The sequence below is a fragment of the Epinephelus fuscoguttatus genome, linkage group LG23 (genome assembly GCF_011397635.1).
Source record: "Epinephelus fuscoguttatus linkage group LG23, E.fuscoguttatus.final_Chr_v1".
NCBI classification, from domain to species: Eukaryota; Metazoa; Chordata; class Actinopteri; order Perciformes; family Serranidae; genus Epinephelus; species Epinephelus fuscoguttatus.
In genome coordinates this window covers 25305953-25327488 of record NC_064774.1, presented here as the reverse complement: position 1 = coordinate 25327488, position 21536 = coordinate 25305953, and the positions used below count along the sequence as shown (strand labels likewise).

The 21536-nt window shown below is 41.6% G+C and overlaps 1 protein-coding gene across 2 annotated transcripts in view; it reads left to right on the top strand.

Annotated features, from left to right (window-relative positions):
* The first annotated feature begins 18271 nt into the window (after positions 1-18271).
* LOC125883892 (sodium/calcium exchanger 1-like) overlaps positions 18272-21536 on the top strand; it is a 126325-nt gene continuing 123060 nt past the window's right edge. For both annotated transcript variants that reach the window (XM_049568511.1, XM_049568510.1), the window contains exon 1: positions 18272-18495. The gene's annotated coding sequence lies outside the window, so the exon portion shown is untranslated. The remainder of the gene's footprint in view (positions 18496-21536) is intronic.

Genomic DNA, 21536 nt, shown 5'->3' with positions numbered 1-21536 from the left:
ATACCAGTGCTGTTGTCTGTGATTGGTCAATGACGTCCAACCCACCAAATCATAAAGAATGCAGTGATGAGTAAGTGATTTACTATTTGTAATAAAACGTAGAGATGCGTGTTAGACTGAATCAAGACTACGTAAAGTGGTGGAGGTTGCATGCATATACAATATGTCGCCACAATAAATGGGAGCCTGATTTTGTGAACCACACAATGTTTATTTTCTTATTATAACCAGAGCTGCTTTATTCTATTGTAGTGTTCTCAGTTCTGAAAGAGAAAATGTACCCATATACTCAGATCATTCCCCTGGGTGCTCTCACTGTCATCTATAACATCTTTCCCAATTCATTGTCTATGGAGCAGCTCCAGACTTTATACCCTATAACACCACAGATTTGACTTTTAGCACTCTAGTTTTTGGATTTGGGAGTTGTTCATTTTCACTAATATTTCCAGACTTTTTAAGACCACTGGAAAAACATGTATGAATTTTGAAAATGGGTGTAGTTCCCCTTTAATGTGTAACCAGCATTTTAGTGTTGTAGCTAGGCCTAGTTGAGGTAGATCTAATGGTACCTAGTTTTTGCTGGGTGATTCAGTATATAAGAATTTTAAAATCTGAATCTGCTAATTTACTAGCAGTTTTAGCTGCCCAGTAAATGTAGTGGATTCAAAAGTTGCCTCATAAATGTAGTGGAGTAGAAGTAAAAGATAACACAAAATGAAAATACTAAACTGTAGGCTTCTTGTTCTTGTATTCCTGATCATATCACATGATCGTCCTCAGCAGATTGAATAAAAGACTTGTTTGTGCTAGCTTTAACGCTGAGCTTCATTCTGTATTTTTGATCTTGGAAAAAGAAGCTGACAAAAAAAATACATACAGACAATCTTGAAAATACTTGTTTGGCCTTGGGTCATTAAAGGTTCGTCCTATAGACTTGCCCTTTCTTTCTCTCTGAAAGGAATTTGCAGACAGCAAAAAAAAAACAAAAAAACAAAAAAAAACTGAGGCTAAAGGTGAATTGAAGGGAACAGACAGGGAGGGCAGAACCCATGTTACACAACAGTTATGTGAGTTTTGCTTTCGTCAGATGTTGAGGCTGATAAGGAGAGGGTGGGGCAGGAGCCAATATGCATGTGGATGTAAACACAGATTATACGGTCTCTCACTTAGCATGACGTAGCCATATAATCATCCTGTAAAGTCATTTTAATTAATTCATATTTGTGGTAAGACATGTTAAACATCCACTAAACTGATAACAAGAAGGATGATGGGCTTTAACACTGTTAAATCATGTCATATGTTCTTTTTCCCTGTCTTTTCTCCTCTTCCTTCCTGAGGCGAAGAGGATAGACCCTGATCAGTTAGCTGTCATATCTTGTGTGAGCAGCAGGTGGAGAGGCAGGACAGCAAACTGCTCTGCTCTGAGTTTTGCTGAGCTGTGTTCCTCTTTGGTCACACTGCCTCATGTCCTGTCACAGGTTTTGTGGTTTACGGGAAAAAATCCCGTATGTTTAGTTCCATGTTTAATTGCGTCGGACTGATGTAATAACACATTTTGCAACATGTGGAAAAGGTTTCATGATGTCAGGGTTGAAGTAGCACGTGCAAATTTCATTATAAAATCTACGTCAACGGGAAAAATACTGTGTTTCTCATTTCCAAAAAAAGCTGATGCTGCAGAAATAATGTTTTTTTCCAGCGTGCTGCTTACAAAGAAACATGTCCTCTGTCTCGTATTGTTTGTTCAGGATCATTTCAGTAGAGCAATACTGCATATGGGGTGTGCATGGCACTGTGCACCCTCCTCTGATTGTCTCTCTACTTGCGCTTTCCTCACATCAGCGCAGGAGAGTCAACCATGTAATTATCTACCATTTATATCTGCTTCTGTTCCTCCTCTACATCATTCTTCTCTCTCAACCCTCTGGCATTAAGAACCTCTTGTGAGGTGAGAAACAAAATTAGTCTATTTTGCAAAGTCAGTAAGTGACACTCGAGGAGGAGGAGCTGGACTATTTTGGTGGAAAGTGTGATGGAATTCAAGGCGATGCCATGCAGCTTCTTCTAATTCAGTGTATCCAAATAGAACTAATGTGAGTTTCTAAGCTTAGACAAACAGAGTCCGCACAGTCAGCTCTTGGTGTAAGGATGGAGCAGCTCTAGAAAATGACTGTAGAGACTCGCCTCTTTTGAACTCTATTTTCGGAGGGATTATAGAAATAATACATGAGAGTTCTCTTTTTGGTTGGATTCGGTTGCCATTTGAGAACCATATTATCCATTTTAATCTGTATGTGTATGAGTGTGTGTGAGTGAAGCCATGTGCACTGCGTTTGCAGTATTTAAGAACCATAAAACTACCATCCATAAGAGTGTGTGAGTGAGAAAAACTGATTTCTCACGGTTTCTCGTACACCGTGTTCACACACTTACATGGACACAGGGGAAGAGAGTGTGTGTTTGTGTTTAAGTCTGCTGGATTTCAGTGTAATCTGACGGAGCCATACAATTAGCATCCATTTATATCTTCCTGTACCAACCTCGCCCTGCCTCCCTGCCCCTCATCTGGCGGTTATTTTGGGAAACGGAGGCGTATGCACACCCACACTGTCTCTAAACCACCACTCAGTGTGTGACTGTGCCTGTGTATGTGTGTTTGTGGCTGTTTGAGAGCAAATGCAGTAGCGTTTCCAAGTGGTTCCCAAAATGTTCCCTTCAATTTAATGCCAGGACACTGCCTGTCTGTCTGCTGCCGCTGCCACAGCTTCACTCACTGTCCTTTCAAACATTTTCCTCTTCTCTGCAGACCCCACTTCAGTCTGTGCGGGAGCTGATGATGATGTAGAGTAGGTTTTGAATTATTTGAAGTAGGAGGGCTCGGGGAGAAAGTGGATTTCCCAATTCTAAAAAAGATGAGACGCACACCCGAAATACAGACAGTGTGTACCAGACATGGAGAGAGGGAGAGACACAAAGTAACTCCAAAAGCAACAGATGAAGGATCAAAAGTAAAGGCAGACCAAGAGATGAAAGAAGTGTCTGAGAGTGCAGAGAGAGACTTAAGCTAATAGAGGAGCAGAAAAGGTGGCAGTAAATGTTAAGAGCTTTGGAAGACTGCCATCGAATAAAGAAAAGTCTGAGAGAGAAATCAGAGGTAAGAGACAGGAACATGGAAAGAGCAGACTTAACCTACATCAGAGTGAATGCCCACTCGTTCAACTTCAGCCCTTTTGTCATTTCTCTCAGTACATGCTCATTATCTTTGGGCCGCTCCCTCGCTGTATAACTAAGTCACTCTGTGATCACAAGGCCGACATATGGCAGCTTTCTAATTTAATCCACCCCACCCTTGTGCAGCCTGCCGGTCTTATAACCCAGCACTCCGTATGCTAAAATTCTGGACTAAAAATGGATATCGAACTTTTTCTCCAGTGGATAAGAATACAAAAAATGCCCAGCTCAACAAGACATTTGATCTAGGGCTGATGTTGAAATCTTTCTCTTCTTGTGACAAGTGAGAAGTCTGTCAGGGTTGAGGAAACTTTTCTTTCCCCCAGTGCAAATAGAGTTGTGCTTCAAGAAGCTCTTGTCTCTTCAATATGCCCAAACGTTAACAGAGTTGTCTGACATTTTGGGATATGCGCCCTTCTTAGGGGACTGCCCATTGTTTCAATGGCTCATTATTCCAAACACCAGTAGTCCGAAAAATGTCCCACTGGACCAAAAGCCCAATTACCCATTGTTTTGAAAATGTAGTCTACCAAACAGATCATCGATCCTGAAAAATGAGGCCAATGTGGAAGTGCCAAAAACAGTCCCTCTAATGGCCACTTGAGGCTGGCTCCAAAACAGAGTAAATCCCCCATGTTAAATGCCCAACTTTACAGCAGAAACAAAACATGTTTACAGCCTGGTACAAAAACTTTTTTTGTCTCTTTAGCAGTAGCTAAATATGGTAAATGTAATTAACATATTATATCTTTGTTTAGAGTAAAATTGTGCAATTTTCCGTAAAGTCACTGATCCTGGCCAAGAAATAGTTTAGCACGTAGCCATCTGTAAAACCACAATTCAACATTTTTACACTATGGTTTCATATGTAATAAATAAATGAGATCTGAGGTGTTACTAGTGTGTTTGAGAGGTGCTGGTAGATGGATTTTGTTACCTTTAGTTCACAGAAGGTGTAGATTGAAAAGGCCCCCTCTCCTCATTGTGACATAGGTGATTACGGCCCTGCTTTGGGCTGAAGTTAATTGTTTCCCCTTATAAGCTAAGCAGTATTAATCTTCTCACCTATCTCTTGACAAGAAAGCAAGTAAGCATATTTCCAAAATGTCTAGCTAGTCCCATTCCTCCAGTATATATAAAATTGTAAGGCAGAAACAGACAAAATAACTTCCCCTGTAAGAACCAACCGTATAGGTATATTTTGAATAGTCTGACATCCAAGTCCTGGCTTGGCTAAAGGTTAATAAACAGGTTAAAAATTGTGATTAAGCTCTGCCTTGACTTTAGTGGACACACACACACACACACTCACCGCCATGCCTGTTCTCTATCTTGTCAAGCCACACACTCTCATCCAGCCCCTTTTTCAGCTCTTTAATATCACCAGTTATAGTTGGGCTGTTTTCATGTGGTTGGAGCGGTGTGTGTGCTCAGAGAGCTAATGTACAGAGGCTATGAATATGTGCTGGTCTGAAACATATGCACGCCATATGTTAACTTTGAGTGCACGCTGTTGCATGCCTGTCATTAAGGTCTCTAATGATAGCTAATGAATAGTTGTAGTCTTTGACTGGCTCGGGCTGTGGAAACAAGGTCGTGATTTGGATGTGATATGTCCTAGTTTTCACCTCATCTTCAATTCAATACAATGTGCACATGTTCAGGGTTTTAATTATTCACAGTTTGCTGTAACTAAATAATAGATCATTAAGTAAGCATTAGTGTTTATCACAATATAGTCATTATCACAATGCTGCTTTAATTGTCTGCAGTTAATGTAGCTTTTGTTGGCTAATCAGTTTATGTATACCATATGTAAAGCTGTGCCTGTGGCCAAACATATTTTCATGCTTCACTTAATTATCATGGTAGAGCCACCATACAGTACAGTGCCATACAGCACAGCCATTTCCAATGCTCGTGGCCAAGGAAATAATAATTTACTGTGACGCAGAAATCTTTTATTACAATTTTATTATACAAATCATTCATTTCCCACAATCATTTTTGTCACAGCTATGCTGCAGACTATCCCAGCTGACATTGGGTGAGAGGCGGGGTACAACCTGGACAGGTCATCAGACTCTCACAGGGCTGACACATAGAGACAGGCAACCATTCACACTCACACTCACGTTCTCAGGAGTATCTGGAGAGAAGCCACGCTGACATGTGGAGATGTGTCACTGTGAAGTATTCCTTTAAATTAAATATTCTCTTTAAAGATGTAACATTTCTCTATGTGTAAAAAAAAGCCGAAAATTGAATACACCTTTTACTGTGGACAAGTCAGAACTACTGAAGTTCCCCAGTGCTAGGACTGAATACAGGAGTCCAGCTGCTTCACTTTGTCACCTCCTTGCTCTGTGACTGGGGTTAAAGGAGCTGAAAAGATCGTGAAATACTGTGCAATCACAAGCTTTGGAATCTTAAATTAATAATGTTGTTGAAGAAACTAAGTTGTGAGGGTTTATTATCTTGTATGAACTTGGTGAAAAGGGTTTTTATTTGCAAGCATTATAGACAGCTAGCTTGCAGAGTTTTGTTTTGCAGCTCATTCTACCGTTTGTGAGCAAGAGTTAATGTCTCAACTCAAGTGACTTTAGACATGGCAGCACTGGAGGCCAGAATTTGATTATGTAGGAATACCAAAAATAGAACAAGGAGAGAAAAGCAGCAGCAGAAATTAGGATAAGGGTACAAGAATGATATATTTTTTTCATTGTTCTGAATTGCATTGCTGGCAGAACGTTATAAATTTTATGGTTTGTTCAAATCCGTTAATGAAAATCTTTGATTTGACCAAAACTTTTAGTGACACTTCTAGTAGCTCTGCTCCGAGCCTCTGCTTTTCTTCCCATCTTTCACAAGAGGAGTAGGTAATCCATCCTCCTTAAAGATTTTATTTGTTTTGTTTTGACAGTGATGAGAGGCAGGAAATTGGATGGAGCGGCGCAACATGATACAAAACAAGCCGCGTTTTCAGCCCAGATGAGAATACATGGTATCTGCATTAGTAGATCCGTCTTCCTCATTGCCTTAATCCTCTCCCCCATCTTTCTCATTTCACCTACACGCAGACTCTCAGCGTTTCCCTTCTTTTATTCATTGTGCCTCTTCTTCCATTTCTCTGCCCTTATGCATTTTTGTCCATCAGTGCCTTTCCCTATTTTATCTCCTGCCCCGTGTTCTCTCGCTCTCTCTGCCTCCCTTTCTTGCCGTTTTAGTTCTGCCTCCCTTCTCTCTCTCCCCCATTCTTTCCTCCCCCCTTGTGTATCTGGGTTGCTGACTGAACTAGTTCATGTTGAGCTTGCTCGCTGATGGCGTCATTGCCTCTGTTTAATTGATGTGTTTTGATAGAAACAAGCTGTTTGTTGGACTCAGTCAGGTGGGAACAAAATCTTAAGAGCCTGACCAGAAACAAGAACAAGCTAAAAATCAAGAGGCAACTAAAACTTTTTTTTGGAGTGACTGTGATTTCACATTTGTTGTTTGGAGATAAAAGCCTTCCGTCACATCAGGTGTTTGGAGACATGAAATGATACAATTAATTAGTCATCACATCTCACAGTCACACACTGTGCACAACTTTTGCTTTAACCTAATAGCACTTTTCTTTGCAAAGTTAGAAAAGTGTTGTAAAACACTGCTGGGGGAGCAGCACAATTACATTAACAAACCGTGGAACGCTAATGAGAACTTACACTGACTGCTGGCTCCGGCAAGTCCCAGTCAGCAGAACAGGAATGGGATAAGTAACAGTAACATTAGCATAACAACACAAATCTGCATAAAAATAATAAAATAAAGGCTGTGATAGATGGCCGTCATTATAAGGAAAGGAATTGGAATACATTTGCCAATAACACAAAGTATTTTTCATCCTACTTCTGCTCCTTAAAGCACATTATATTATTCAACTATATCCTTGTGGGTCCGGTCCCTGCTGCAGGCTGTCGGACTTTTCCATCAGCTCACCATGTCTCCAATGAGGCGTGCATCTCAGCTTTACTAAATCATAAGGCACAAATGTCCAAATTGCGATGTTAATTTAAGACGTGCATGTAAAAAGGCAAGATGTGTGTGTCCGTACATGTGTTCATGTGTGCTTGTGTGTATGAATCATAGGGAAAGGTCAGTATTGCTTTAGGGGGGAAGAAACAGAAGAGACAGAAGTGATGAATTGCACTTTGGAACCATTTTTCTTGCAACACCCCAGGTTATATTGAACTGTGTGAATGTGAGACACAGAGTGCAGGTGCGTGCATGTGAATAAGATATTTTGCACCTGTATGTAGTTCTGGAACTGGCACATTCGGTGTCCTGAGCGAGCTTGACCTGACCCCCCCAAAAAATAATTATTGTATTTATTATAAACAATAACAAAAGCTAATTAGAAATTAACACACACAAAAAACACAACTAAACTAACAAACAGTACTGATAAAAAAACAAAAAATTAAATAATAATGTATATGCAAATTTCATATTCGTTTTTCTTGTTTATTTGTGCAGCTTAAATGAAAATCGTGTGCACTTTAGCTCACAATGGGAAGCTGAGTGCACACACGTGTACCATGAAATACAGACACATAAACTATTGTGTTTAAATTGAGAATTTCTGGGATGGATTTGTAGAAATGCACGTTATTCACATTCATAGTGATAACTGCGGAGTGGACCTCTCCCCTCTGACTTGTTTCACTTGTAACAACTTCTCCTTTATACATTTTTTTGTTGAATTACGCAACAGCAATAAGGGGCAGAAGAAGCTCAGAGTGGTTAGACAAGAAATATTCTCATCAAGGTTGTGGTACAGATGTACGCCACAGATAAATGACTGATTATAAGAAAATGCTTCTCGTTTTGCTGCTGCCTTTTGTGTCAGATGACAGCTCAGTGCCATCTTTGGTAACGCAGGCATCGTCTGTCCCCCAGAGTGCACTTAACATGTTCACGAGTTACAATGAGATCAGAAGGGATACATGCAGGGATGTTTGCGAGCGTGTCTGATGTAGATCTGATTAGTTTCAGCCTCCTAATTGATCAGCAGCTCCATTTCAACACTGATCAATAATCCAGAAGGCTGAAGGAGATGGTTTACATCTCATCTGATCTTAGGTGTGTGTGTTTGAGTGTGTCTGTGTATTTTGGAGCATCAGGGCATGCCACTATCTGCTAAAAAATGTAGGTGTTTGTTTGAGTGGATGGACACAGCCACAGTGGCTACAGTACAGAGTGTGTGTGTGCGTGTTTGTGCACATAACACCCGGCCACAGAGCTACATAAGCACTTAGCAATCGACTTTGGTCGTGATTGATGACATGCCAGGACACCACAGCGACAGATGCTTCGATGCGCTTGTATGGCTGTTAGTGCTGTAATAACCTCGAGTGGACAGAAAACAATCACGCAGTGAGCGCTGGAGCATGTGTGTTTCTGTGTTTCGGAATCCATGTGTGTGGTTTTCATGTGACATGACTGCGGCTGTACGTACAAGAGGGAGAGAATGTTTCATCCTGCATATTTCAGCTGGTGTGAGAGAGAAACAGTGTAGTGCGGCTATGGCTATCATCTTTTCCCTTTCAAATTATCAAGGCTCATTTGCTGGCAGTCCTCATCATCATCACTTAGTTGTGTTTCACAGCTCCCCTATGGACTGTACTCAGCATGACTTACAATTGCTTCGGTGGCCCGACACAATGAGTCTGTGGCGGCTCATGAATAATCAGGAGCCAACAATGCTTTATAAGATTAGAGATAAAGCAGAATGGCTTGATTAGTGGGCTACTGTGTAATCATGTCCAATATTTGAGCTGTCTTCACCAGTGCATGAGAGAATTCTGAAATGGGATTTGGGGACTTTGGCCTCTATTAGCCTTTATTTACCGAAGGTAGTTTCTCTAATGACACAAGCCACTTTCCACCAACACCTTGCCACAAACTCATTTTACCCTGTGCTAGTACTAGTTTCAATTCTGTCTCGATGCCCTATGATACTTTTAGGAAAGCACTAGGTTACGCTATTCCAAGAAGTGAAAATGACGTGAATGCAGTAAAAAACTAGAATGTTAGTTTCACTTGTCATTAAATTGATCTTTGCTGAGACATGAAAAATGAGCTGTTAGGTCAAAAGGTTATTTTTCATCTTGGCATTAAAGGAACTGATCATTGTTTTGGGAAGTTTGTCCATGTCCTCTTACATGTAACCTCTGCACAACTTCCTAGCTTCTTATCTTTACACCTTGGTTTTTTGTACAACTTAAACAAACTAATTATAGCCTATTAATTAGTGAAATATGCAGGCGGGATGCAATACTAGACAAAGCAGGCAAAACATTTTAGGAAAGGGGCCTGATGGTCACTCATGTTAGAAAAATTTGCAGTGATAACTATAAACTTTCTTAAACCTCCCATAAAGGCACTATACAGTGCACCACCGCTGCCCCAAAAACCCTTAGCGGTGCCACTTCTGTCTACCCTATGACAGCTTGATACTGCTAGATGGAGAATCAGCTTGCCACTTGTAAATGACATACATACATCAGGTGTAACCGCCAGCACAATGGAACTAGCATATCTTTCGGGTCACCATAAAGGAAGAGAAAAAAAGATTGAGAAGAGGAGGAAAAACAACATCAGGGGGTGTTGGGGTGCCTCAGTGGGCTGCTTTGCCTGTCAACCCTCCTTCTGAGTCTAGGATTGCTACTGATTGAAAGGTGCTTGTAGGTTTGTATTATGTTTTCGGTTTGTCCGTCTGTCCCATTCTGAAAGCAATATCTCAAGAATGCCTTGAGGGAATTTCTTCAAATTTGGCACAAACGTTCACTTGGACTCACTTGATCATGTTCTGCAAAGACACTTTTCTGGCCATCAGTCAGATACTGAATTGGTGACACTAATTTTGTGCATCCACCTTGAAACTGTGCTGATTGTGTAGATCTTCTGTACTGCCAGGGGGAAAATGTGTGTGAAGCATCCCTGTTTTCAAAGACATGAATATAAACTGTAAGTGCAACTTGACTGGTTTGTGGAGGCATATGTGGAGGTGGTAATTGTAATTACCCATGGACAGAGCCAGGTTAGCTGTTCCCCCTGCTCCCAGTCTTCTAGCTAAGCTAAGCTGCTGGCAGTAGCCTCATATTTAGCATACAGGCATGAGAGTGCTGTCAGTCTCCTCAGCGAATGTACTACTACTAATAAACTACTTCTCAAAATGTCAAACAGTTTCTCAAAGCACATTTTGCTGCATTGTTCAGCTGCACTTTTCTGCTCTCCTGGCACATTTTGTTACCGCTGTCATGTTCTAGATAATCCTCCTCACAATAAATGCATGTTGGGTAGAAAACACATTTTAAATTTATACACAGAATACAATAGAAAGCATGTTGCATTTGTTTTAGTGTTCGGTATGCACTGAATGCAGCCCAGCTTATGTTGACTACAAAGGGGGCAGATGTAGGAACAACAACAGGGACCAAATCAGTATGAAGAAGAACCAGCCTAGTTTTTAAATGGCTTTTGTGCTGCGCCAACTACTTGTCTGCCAGAGTATGAGGAGCACATGACAGAGAGCAGCTCATCCTGGGAGTCAGTTCAAAGGCAGCTTGAAAACTCTGGCTTTTAAGAAGCGTTTGTACAGGTGTCACAGCATGCAGCCTTGGCACCAAAGGAAACCTTAATTTCCTACTTTTATTTTACTAACCTTTGATTTTCCCACTGGGGCTGAGCTAACTAAATTTAAAAATTGGATTTGAGTGTGTATGTCTGCATGGACAATTGGAAGACTGCTGTCATCTTGGCTCCAACTAATAGGCAACACCTCAAAATTAGTCTGACCTCAGCAAATTAAAATATAGAAGTGATATCTGTATTGCACATGTGGACACTTTCATTATTTGTCCAGAAAAAGGAATTGCTCAAGAAAGGTTAACAACATAAAAAGTAATTTATGTACATTTTCTCAAATACCTAGAAAAAGCCTTGAACCTGAGGCCAAGAGCAACAGTCTAATTTACAAGTTGGTTATTGTATGCATGTAGTGCACTCCACCATTTGGTTTGATTAGATAAATGGTTGTTTTTACTTGTTACTGAAATGCAAAGCTGAACTGTGAGCACTGGCAGCACGAGAGTGAAGAGGGCAAAGCACTGTCACATTGTTCACGTTGAATGCATCTCCAATTAGAGCTAGTTTGCCAATGCAGAGTAACAAAGTGGGTAATGTAGCAGAAATATTATAATGAAATATGGTCTCTTGAATGTGAAATAAAGTGGAGAGAGCATTGGTATTTTTTTGCAGAACCAAAATTTGTGTATTTTTTCACATTAGTAAACCATATGATCACATTAAACATAAGTGTGAATCATCCTGTGATGTGATGAACAGAACGACACCCAGTGTGCCACGGTTTTCACAAGTCTCAAGCTAAAGAACCACCTTAATATTTCATGGAAAGCAGCAATTATCCTCCAGGCAGAAATGCTCTCACTGCTGTTTTCAAAGATGCCTATGCACTGTAGTATACTCATTGTTTTGAGCTATATCACAGTTGTAAGACAGAAGGCTACGCTTACTCTGTCATTGCCATAGAAACCGGGGAGAAATGTAGCTTTCAAGATATCATTGTGGTTTGTTTGGCAATGTAGTAGTGAGGCAGGCAGACACACATGATGAGGTGATGGGGGAGGGTTAATAGGCACTGAATGTGTAATGTTTTGATGCTGTGCTGAGAGGAGGATGGTAAGTGGTGGAGTTCTAGATTTCTGAGCTGGTACAGTGACTGAAAACTTTAAGTTGCTTTTCACTTTTTAAAAGTATTTGGATTATGTTAATATACCTCAAATAACTGACACTGAGTTGAATTCATTAACTAACATTTTTAGAATTGGACAAGAGTGTTTGAAGCCCTCGTGTCAGCATTGTGTTAGATGCTGGTTTTTAGTGATGTATCACCTTTACTTTCCAATCAATTTAGACTCACCCTACGGCAGTTCGCAAATTGGCATTGCCAGTTGAATGATATGAGTTGTCTCAGTGCTTTAGCTCAGGGCAGTTAATCAGTGACTTGTAGCATTAACGGTCCCATATTGTAAAAAGCCAGATTTCTTTTTTTATTGTAAAGCAGGTATAGGTGCCGTATAAATACTGTGAAAGTATGAAAAGGTTAAATCCAAAGAGAAATGCACATTTTCCGTATTCAGAAACTGTGCCTTTAAACAAGGGGTCAGGACTTCAGTTTATTTGTGATGTCACAACTATACAGACCGTTTCAAATTTAAACATTAAAATTCTAATTGGGTCCCTTTAAGTCTTTTTATATCCGGAGTTGCCATGTATCTCGAGTGATCCAATCATAAGTGGACAGTTTTATGTCTGTTTGTTCACACCTGGCATTAGAATACATAACCACATGCATCTCGAGTGACCACTTGTGATCACACTTCCCCGCTCTTCAAATACATACATGAATAATTCCCATATGCCAAAAACAAATATTGAGCATAGCATTAGTTCAGGCAGGACACAATGTCAAGCTCAGCTCACATCCCAGGTACATCAGCTGATCTCAAACAGCCCAATCAACTGATGGATCAGGTGATTGATGGAACGGAGTCAGCTGATTACATAATTTCTCTCTATGCAGCCAATTGGCAAATCTCATTCAGGACACCCTATTTAAACTGCTTTGGCCTGTCTATTGTTGCTGCTTCCTCCGCAAGCCACTTTGCAACCCGCCTCCACTCTCTGTTCTGTTTCCAGGGGGTCTTTGCTCTCCCTGCCTTAGACTGTCCAAGTACGTGCATTGAAGGGCAGGGAGGTTTGCTCTCTCTGCCTCAGGCTTTCCTTGTTTGCGTGTGGAAGGGCAGAGAGGTGCACTCTCTTTGCCTTAAGGCTTTCCACATAGGCATGTAGAAGGGCAGAGAGGTGTACTCTTTCTGCCTTAGGCTTTCCATGTAGGTGTATGGAAGAGGCTTTCTGTGTAGGCCTAGGAAAGGCAGAGAGGCCCCAGAACAGAGCCATGCCACCAAATATAACACTGCAAATGGAAACCAAGTTTTCTTTGACAAAAGTGGTCCTGACGGAAGTGTTGTTGTTGTTTTTAACCAGCGGTAGGTTTGTAGTTCTATACACAAAGTAATGGCATGTACAATTTAAAATGAGTAAAATCTTATTTAACTGTAGGGCACGCAGCACATTGACAGCCCCTCTGTGCCCCCTCTTTCTCTCTTTCCCTCTTGCACCATTTTGCTGTCGGCGTTAATTTCTTGGGGCTGTTTAAAAGCTGCTGCTGCTGTTAGCTCAGCCAACCAGGGAGACGTTGAACTGACCGTTCTCCGGGAGTAGAGTGACTCCAGAAATGGTCTTTCAGCTCTGCATCTGAGCAACTGCACCAACAAGAGTTTTCTTATCCGGTGGAGCGTCAGATAGGACATCAGCAGGAGAGGCGGTTGTTTAATGTGGCCCAGGACACATTAGTGTCCACACTGCTGAAAGAATGAGGCCATATATGGCCCAGACCACCTCTGAATGTGGTTTGAGTGATTGGATCACAATACATCTTGGTGGTTGTTTACACTTATAATTAAACTGTCCACTTGTGATCAAATCACCCAAGACACATGTTAATACCAGGTGTAAACAGACTCTTTTGCAGTGTATGTGAATGACATCAGCTGACAGGAAGTAAAAATTGATCCAAGCTGTTGCCTAGCAATCCAATTCCAAGGAAACAGTCTAAAAAGACACAAAGTGCCGCTGAAGTCCCATTACAGTCATTAAATTGAATTGAATTCCCCGGCTGTAATTATGGCGCAGAGACGCAGATGTGGATAACGTGGAACTGCTGACCAATCAGAGCAGAATGGGCTTTTTTGGGAGGGGGGCTTACAGAGAAAGGCGCTAAAATGGAGCGTTTATATACTGGTATATATTTATGCAGACAATATGAGAAAAATAATGTGTTTTTTAACAGTGAAGCATATAAACATGTTCTAGCAGAAACCCAAAATACAAGCATGCACCGCTTTTTTTTTAAACTGTTCTTGTTCTTGCATGTTTTTGTGTCAATTTTACTGTTTTTTTTTTCCCTCTGGCAAGAACAGTAGTTCAAGCCATGATAATTAAAGCCTGTATTTAACTTTGGGAACAAGTTGCTTGAAACTTTTCTCCAAAAACCACCACATAAATCTTCTGGAGTGACCTTTCTCAGAGTGAACACTTCTTCCTTTACATTTTGTACCATTTTCTTCAACAGACATACAGGGAGAAATCTCAAAATACAAAATGAGTTGCTGGTCCATGCCCTCCATGACAGCAGATGGCACTCTGTTTGTGGTGCTGAAAGCACCCAAAAAATACATTTGAAAAACTCAACAGCAATGTCTCATTCCAGAAATCATGACCCGGTTACTCAAGGTAATCCACGGACCTTGTTGTGAGCAGTTTCATGTAGGAACTATTTTCTTCCTTCCAAACTACATCTGCCAACCGTATCACAGAAGAAAAGGAAGCATACATCCACTCATGGACGAGAGGCTCGTGCTCATGACAGTGCGAGATGTAATTATTAATGATGTCCTCCTTGGCTGAGCTGTATCATTAGCTAGCTCTGTGGTGCTAGGTGAGCTAGCAGTAGTTGCATGCTCCCTTCTGTGTGGTGATACAGTTTGTGGGTGTAGTTCGGTAGAAAGAAAATAGTTCCTACATGTAACGGCTCACAAAAAGGATTATCTTGAGTAACCAGGTCATGATGTCTGGAAAGAGACATTGCTGTTGAGTTTTCAAATTTATTTTTGGCTCTTTGAGCATCACAAGCTGAGTGCCATCTAGTTCCATTATATTGGAGAGAAGGCAGACATCCCTACGGTCAATATCTCCATCACTCGGCAACTCACACCAAAACATAGATTGTTAAGAAGCACTACAGGTAAGAGAAAAAATTTGTATTTAAGCTTTGATTAGGTTTGGGCACAAAAACAACTTAGTAAAAATTAGAGAAACAAATTGTTTTGGGGTAAAAATTCCTATATTGTTAAGGTTAGGGGACCCCTGTTGTCATAGTTACAACAGTAAAGACATGGTTATGGTAAGGGAACGACTGCGGCCAATGTTGACTGTCAGTAGAAAACAGGAAAAAAACAGCAGCCTCCCATGTTAATGTTTAACGTTTTCTTGACCCATCCATCCACATCGACTTCCTCCCTCTGTGGACGAGTATTGTCTGTGTAGTCACAGCATGATATAGCTCATTCCTCTGTGCCACAGAGCTCCGTCATTGTCCAAAAACTATTAAAAACACATTAGGGAGCCAAGCTGTTGTAGGGGGTGACATGTCCCTTCATGTACAAGGGCACTGTATTTTATCATGAGTTGATTCCACAGATATTGTGCTACTGCTGTACTGTGTTTGGAGCTGAGTGCCACAGATAGAGTGTCAAGAGACAAACTCAGAAACTTTTCATGGGATTTCTTGACAATAAATATACAGAATATTACCAACTCCATCCTTTAAAAATATCACCAAAGATGAAAGGGAATATAGTATCTTTGCCTTCATAATAATTCTGAAGAAGAATATGCAGGCCTCTGTGTTATTCATTAATAAAGCGCTTAATATGCACCACCATTCACAGAATCCTCTGTTCTATTCACTTCCAGACTTTACTCACAGCAGGAGTTAGAGTAGAAATCCGTATGTGGGCGCCGAGGATGTGTTGGCATCTGTATGTCTGCACGCGTGCTTATGTGTATTGTTCTTTCATGCATATTTTGTACCGTTGTGTGCGCATATGTGTGCAAATGTGCCTGTTTGTCCAACTATGAATCTGCAGTTATGCATTAGGCTGGAATATATTTGGACATGGATGGGTGTGTGTGTGTGTGTGTGTGTGTGTGTTAGTTCTCTCAGCATAAGAGTTTGGCTGGAATTGCTCAGTGTTAGTGTGTGTTTGTGTGTGTATGTGTGAGATGTCCCCTTGGGGTGTGAATTAGCTTGCGGTGTAAAGGCCATGCTTCACGCTGAGACAGAACTCTGATCAAGTGTGTCGAAAAGACGGATAATGTAAAACTACTCCTCTCCCCTCTCTCATTATTTACATCCATTCCGGCACTCCCTCCTCTCTCTCCTCGCTTCCTTTCCCATCTTCATCCCTCCCGCCCTCTCCCGCCTCATCTCCCTCCAGTCTCCCTCCAGTCTCCTCCTTTTCTAATTTCTCCTCTCTAGCCTTCATCCTTTCCTCTCCTCCTCTCCCTGTCCACTTTTCTAATGTTCTCACTGCCCTTCTCTCCCTCATCTATCTCTCACCCCCCTATCTCATCTCAGCACAGGCTATTCTTCTTTGCCTCCTCCTCTGTAGAGAGGCAAGGCGGAACAGCACTTATCCAATCCACAAATAAATTCCCATCCAAACAACATCTTTTAGGTCTCCAGTGAAACTCACTCACAATTCAAGAAATATGATGTTCGTACTGATCTTTGACCTTCCTTCTAGTGAAGGTTTTGTCAACCTTTTCACAGTAGTAAACCTTTATTCTAAACTTGTATGAAAATATTAGTCCATGGAGAGAAAATGAATGAGCAACTTAATTCAATAATCAATTAATAGTTTAATGCCTTTATTAGGCATAAAGTAAAGAAGTGACAGGAAATAAAAGGACAGAAAGATGAGGTCTGACATGAAAGAAAAAGCCCTTGGCTGAATGCAAACAGGGGATGTTTCATTTCCAGTCCAGTCGCCAGAGTGTGACACCTGCTAAGCTGCAGACCACTGGTCAAGACCTACAAACAACAAAGCCAGCTGCTATTTAGCAACCCATTGCTGTTTTACCAGCAACTTTTCAGTCACCAAATGTGGGTGTTTTGTAGCAACCTGTTGCTGTTTTTTTCCGGTGGGATAATGGCACAAAAAGCAATTGTTTTTTTACAGACACATCACTGTGTTTCCTGCAGGGATAGTGGCACAAGAGTGCATTTTACAGAAATATTGCTGTGTCCCCTGCTGGGATTGTAGCATGAAAGATGGCTGTTTTTTACCAAGACATTGCTGTGTTTCCTGCCCAGATAGTGCCACAAAAGGTGATTGTTTATCACTGAGGCATTGCTGCATTTCCTGCTGGGATAGTGACACAAAAAGCGTTTTTTTTTTGTTGTTGTTGTTTTTTTTCAAACAGAGACACCACTGTGTTTCCTGTTGGGATAGTGGCATGAAAGGGCTTTATTTTTACAGACAACATGAGCTTTCCTTACCCATAATCAAGTGGTTGCGTCTAAACCCACAAATTAACCACAGTGATATTGAAATGTAAAGTTTCAATGTATCTGCTACAGAATAACATAGAAATATATACATGGTTTACAGAAATGTACAATGCTAATAATTTTACTGGTGACTGGGTTGTGAGGAACAACTTGTTGCCAAGTTTTTCCAACATGGCATATCTTTATTTGAAACCTGTTTAGTCCATCAACAGAAAATTAATCAACAACCTTATCAGATACTTGACTAAGCTTGTTATGCCTTTATTAGATAACTGGGCAGGAAATGAGCAGAGTGAAAGATGTTTTCTTTTTTTTTTTTTACATTTCACACAGTAAACAGTTAATTGATTCTTTGATAAAATAATTGATAAACAATTGCTGTTGCAGCCCTGAACTTCTACAGTTTTTCTCATGACTGTTCTTTGCTCTCCTCTTGTCTCCTCTCTCCCTCCAATGATCTGCCTTTATCAGTGCTGGGGTGATGCTGCTGGGAGTGCATGCTCCTTTGGTTCACATTCATCCTGCACCGGCCAACACACACTCACACACAGGCACAAACACACACAGTAATAGCCGCTGTCGAGCTCTCTGTCTTATCCCTCCACTCCTGCTCACATCAGCTCATCCTCCCTCAGTCTCCATCTCTCTCTCTTCTTTCTGTCTCAGCTCCACGTCTCCCCCTCTCTCTCTCTGCCTTGTTGCTCTGCACTAGAAAGCCAGAGAGAGGGAAAGAGAGGGGGGAGATGCTCCTAGCCAGAGAGAGAGAGAGAGAGACTGGGGAGGGCGCAAGAGCGCGCGAGCGAGCCAACGGGTGAAGTGCGCGTGCTCTGTCACCGCCGTCGCCGCTTCAGAGGAGAGGACCCGTTTATTCAGCTGCTGAATGAGAGACGGAACGGAGGCAAGGATGAACAGATAGAGGGATGAGTGAATGAATGAATGAACGGATCCCGACCAGGGCTTCTTCCAGAGTACCGATCCGGTGAGAAGACGCAAACAACGTGTGTATAACTATTGTTATGGTATTAATTTATCATCCATGTATTAGGATTGTTTCATTATTGCCATATGTAAGCTGTGTGTGTGACAGACAGGAGACAATCGGTGTGTGTAAGAAGTGTGTACATATGTGAGGCGCGAGGACTTTTACAGTCCCGTTAATTGCAGCGGGTGGTGGAATTTACACAGGTCGGTGCATGCGTGCGTAACTAAGGAGCACGGAACCTGTCAGGGTGAGATCAGGCGGAGGGCGAACGGAAAGTGATCCTATAGCTCAGGGAGAGATCTCAGGGGAATGTACCGGGCAGCCGTGCACTGACCGGGCGTCTCTCTCAGGTGTGTGAGACACCGCAGAGCCCTGCCCTGTCCAGGAGACGCCTTCAGCTTTAGTACCGCTCCAATTAAGCATTGACACAGCGCGCGGTCTGCACTCGAGAGCCTTGCTGGAAAACGGTGAGTGACATTTCCACTAAGCTGCTGAGGGGGTATAACCCGGCAGAGCGGGGTGGTGGACCGCGCAGGCTGCGATGCCGGTGGCCGGTGAGGGAGGATGAGATCAGGGTCAGGGATGATGAACGCGTCCGGGTCTGGAGGCACTGCGCACCGGGTCAGGGTGCACGAGAGAGGAATGGAAAGGCAGTGGGGGGAATTGCAGCCTAGTAGAGTATGTATATAAGAATGTGATGTTAGTAACAGTGAGGCGGGATTAACGATGATGATGATGATGATGATGATGCCGCTGATGGTTGAGTTATTTCAAACAGATTACAGTATTATCTTTAAGGCAGTGATGATCTGTTTAAAGGCTTGTTTAAGATCTTTATTTTAGTGCTGAGAGTGATGATGATGATGATGTTGGTGCTGGTCATGATGGTGGTGGTGATGATGATGAAGATGGTGGTGGTATTAGTTGATGTATTTTCTTAATGGTATTATTATAACATTTTCATCACATTTTTACTTCTCGTGCGAATGATTCTCAAATTGATTACTGCTATATGGTCTTATTATCAACTTGTCAATCATCTGCAAAGCACTCTGAGTCACACTAACCTGTAGGAAACAAATAGAGTTTGATTGATTGGTTGATTGATTGATAATACTGGTGATGATGAGAGGAAGAGCAGGTACCGGGGATGATGATAGTCCTGGTGGTGGTGGTGATGATGTTGCTGGTGGTGTTGATGATGATTAGGGGGGAGCAGAATGATGATGGCGCTAGTGATGATGATGATTAAAATGGTTGTGATGGAAGTTCTTATGATGATGATGATGATGATGATGATAGCTACAGTCAAGGGCAGCATGATGAAGATGGAAATAGTGCCACTAAAATTGGGGATGGTAGATGATGATGATGATGATGATGATGATGATGACTGTGGTGGTAGTTTTTCTATGACAGCTGAGCTAATGGCAGCACCAGGATGGTGATGATGGCGGTAATTTTCTAATAGCTGAGCTAATGGCAGCATGATCATAATAATGAGGACTTTTTTCATGAAAGATAAATAATTAACATAAAGATATGTCGCCCTCTCAATAATTCAAACACCCAAGCTGTCTGAGAAATAATGTAGGCTATAGATAAATTTTCATATCTTTTTTTCAGCTTCTGTCAGCAACTATAAGTCTTTGTGTTAAGCAGCTTTGATGCCGTCTAGCTGGCTGCCACTATCCAGTGGGCATTTACTGACTGCAAGAGCCAATGTGGGCCACGTCTGCAGGGTGGTGATACATGAAGCAACATTTTTGGACAATTCAGAGACGTGCAAAGCTGTTTTCAGCAACAAGCGAAGGGTCAAAAATGTATTCCTGGCAGCAAGATTGCATGATTTAATGATTAAAGGAAAATAAAAGGTCACTTTTTTTTTTAAAGTTAAGTCTTGGTTTATAGGCCATGACACAGAAACAGCTTTCTGAGACGAGGTGGAACTTTGTGAGTAAATTTCCGTAGGCATTAGAGTTTGAATTTATTAAAAGAAATAGACAACCCACTCATTTTGTGTATATGTTTGTGCTCCCAGCTAACACAGACGCAGCAGCAGTATGTTTTGGGCTTCCCTGCCATCTGTGTTGATTTTGTTCCATCCAGTTATTCATCCTGGGTGAGCTGTGTCTGTAAATGACTGCAGGTCCAGAGAAACCAGGTGTTTGGAAGTAAAACCACATGCATTTATTCATTATTTTGTCAGAGGCCTAATCCTAGAAATGTCAATATTGACATTGATTTGGTCAGGCTGTCACATTTATAGTTTGCAACTGTGTGCTTTGTGTATGCACATAATGCATGCTGCCTCTGTACCTGCTAAGGCTCTGTGTGTTAGTGCAGGTGCCAAAAATATCCTCGACTTACTCTCTTTCTGTCTGTCGCTTCCCTTCCTGTGACTGTATCCTCCACTAATCCATTAATGACTTAAACAACACATTGCCTTCCCTGCTGGAGAAGGTGGTTCCCCACATCTTGGCCTCTATTCTTGTCCATGTTAATCTGGTTATGTGTATCGCTGGCACTGGTCTCTGGTTCCTTTTGTTGTTACCGATTACTGACCCCTGGGATCCCCCTACTGTCAGCATAGCGTGTCTGACCAATGGCTGGGAGGGACAGGAAAGTCCCTGTGGTCATAATCTGCTTCTCTCCTGTGTGTGTTTGTGTGTGTGTTACATGCTGTTAGTGCTGTCAGCAGGGGGGTTGTTGGCCCCGGAGATAGATGACTTGTATTCTGAATGGTGTCAGGAGGAAGATGATGTTCACAATGACTGGGAAGTAGAAAAAGAAGAAATACAGAAGAGGAAGAAGAATGCATCATGTAGCCAAGAGGCTTCTGTAAAAGTTATCAGAGGAGAAATGGCAGTTGACAATAATTTATATGATTGTTTCAGGTTTTTAATTAAGAGAGACATAAAATTCAAATCTTTAAACACTAACCAATTACTTTTCATGGTCCCCTTCTGGCCTCCAGGCCTTAAACAGACCCTGATGGAGGTGACTTTATTGATTTCAGAAGTCATAATTTTCAGCTATTGACCATTACTAGCATGG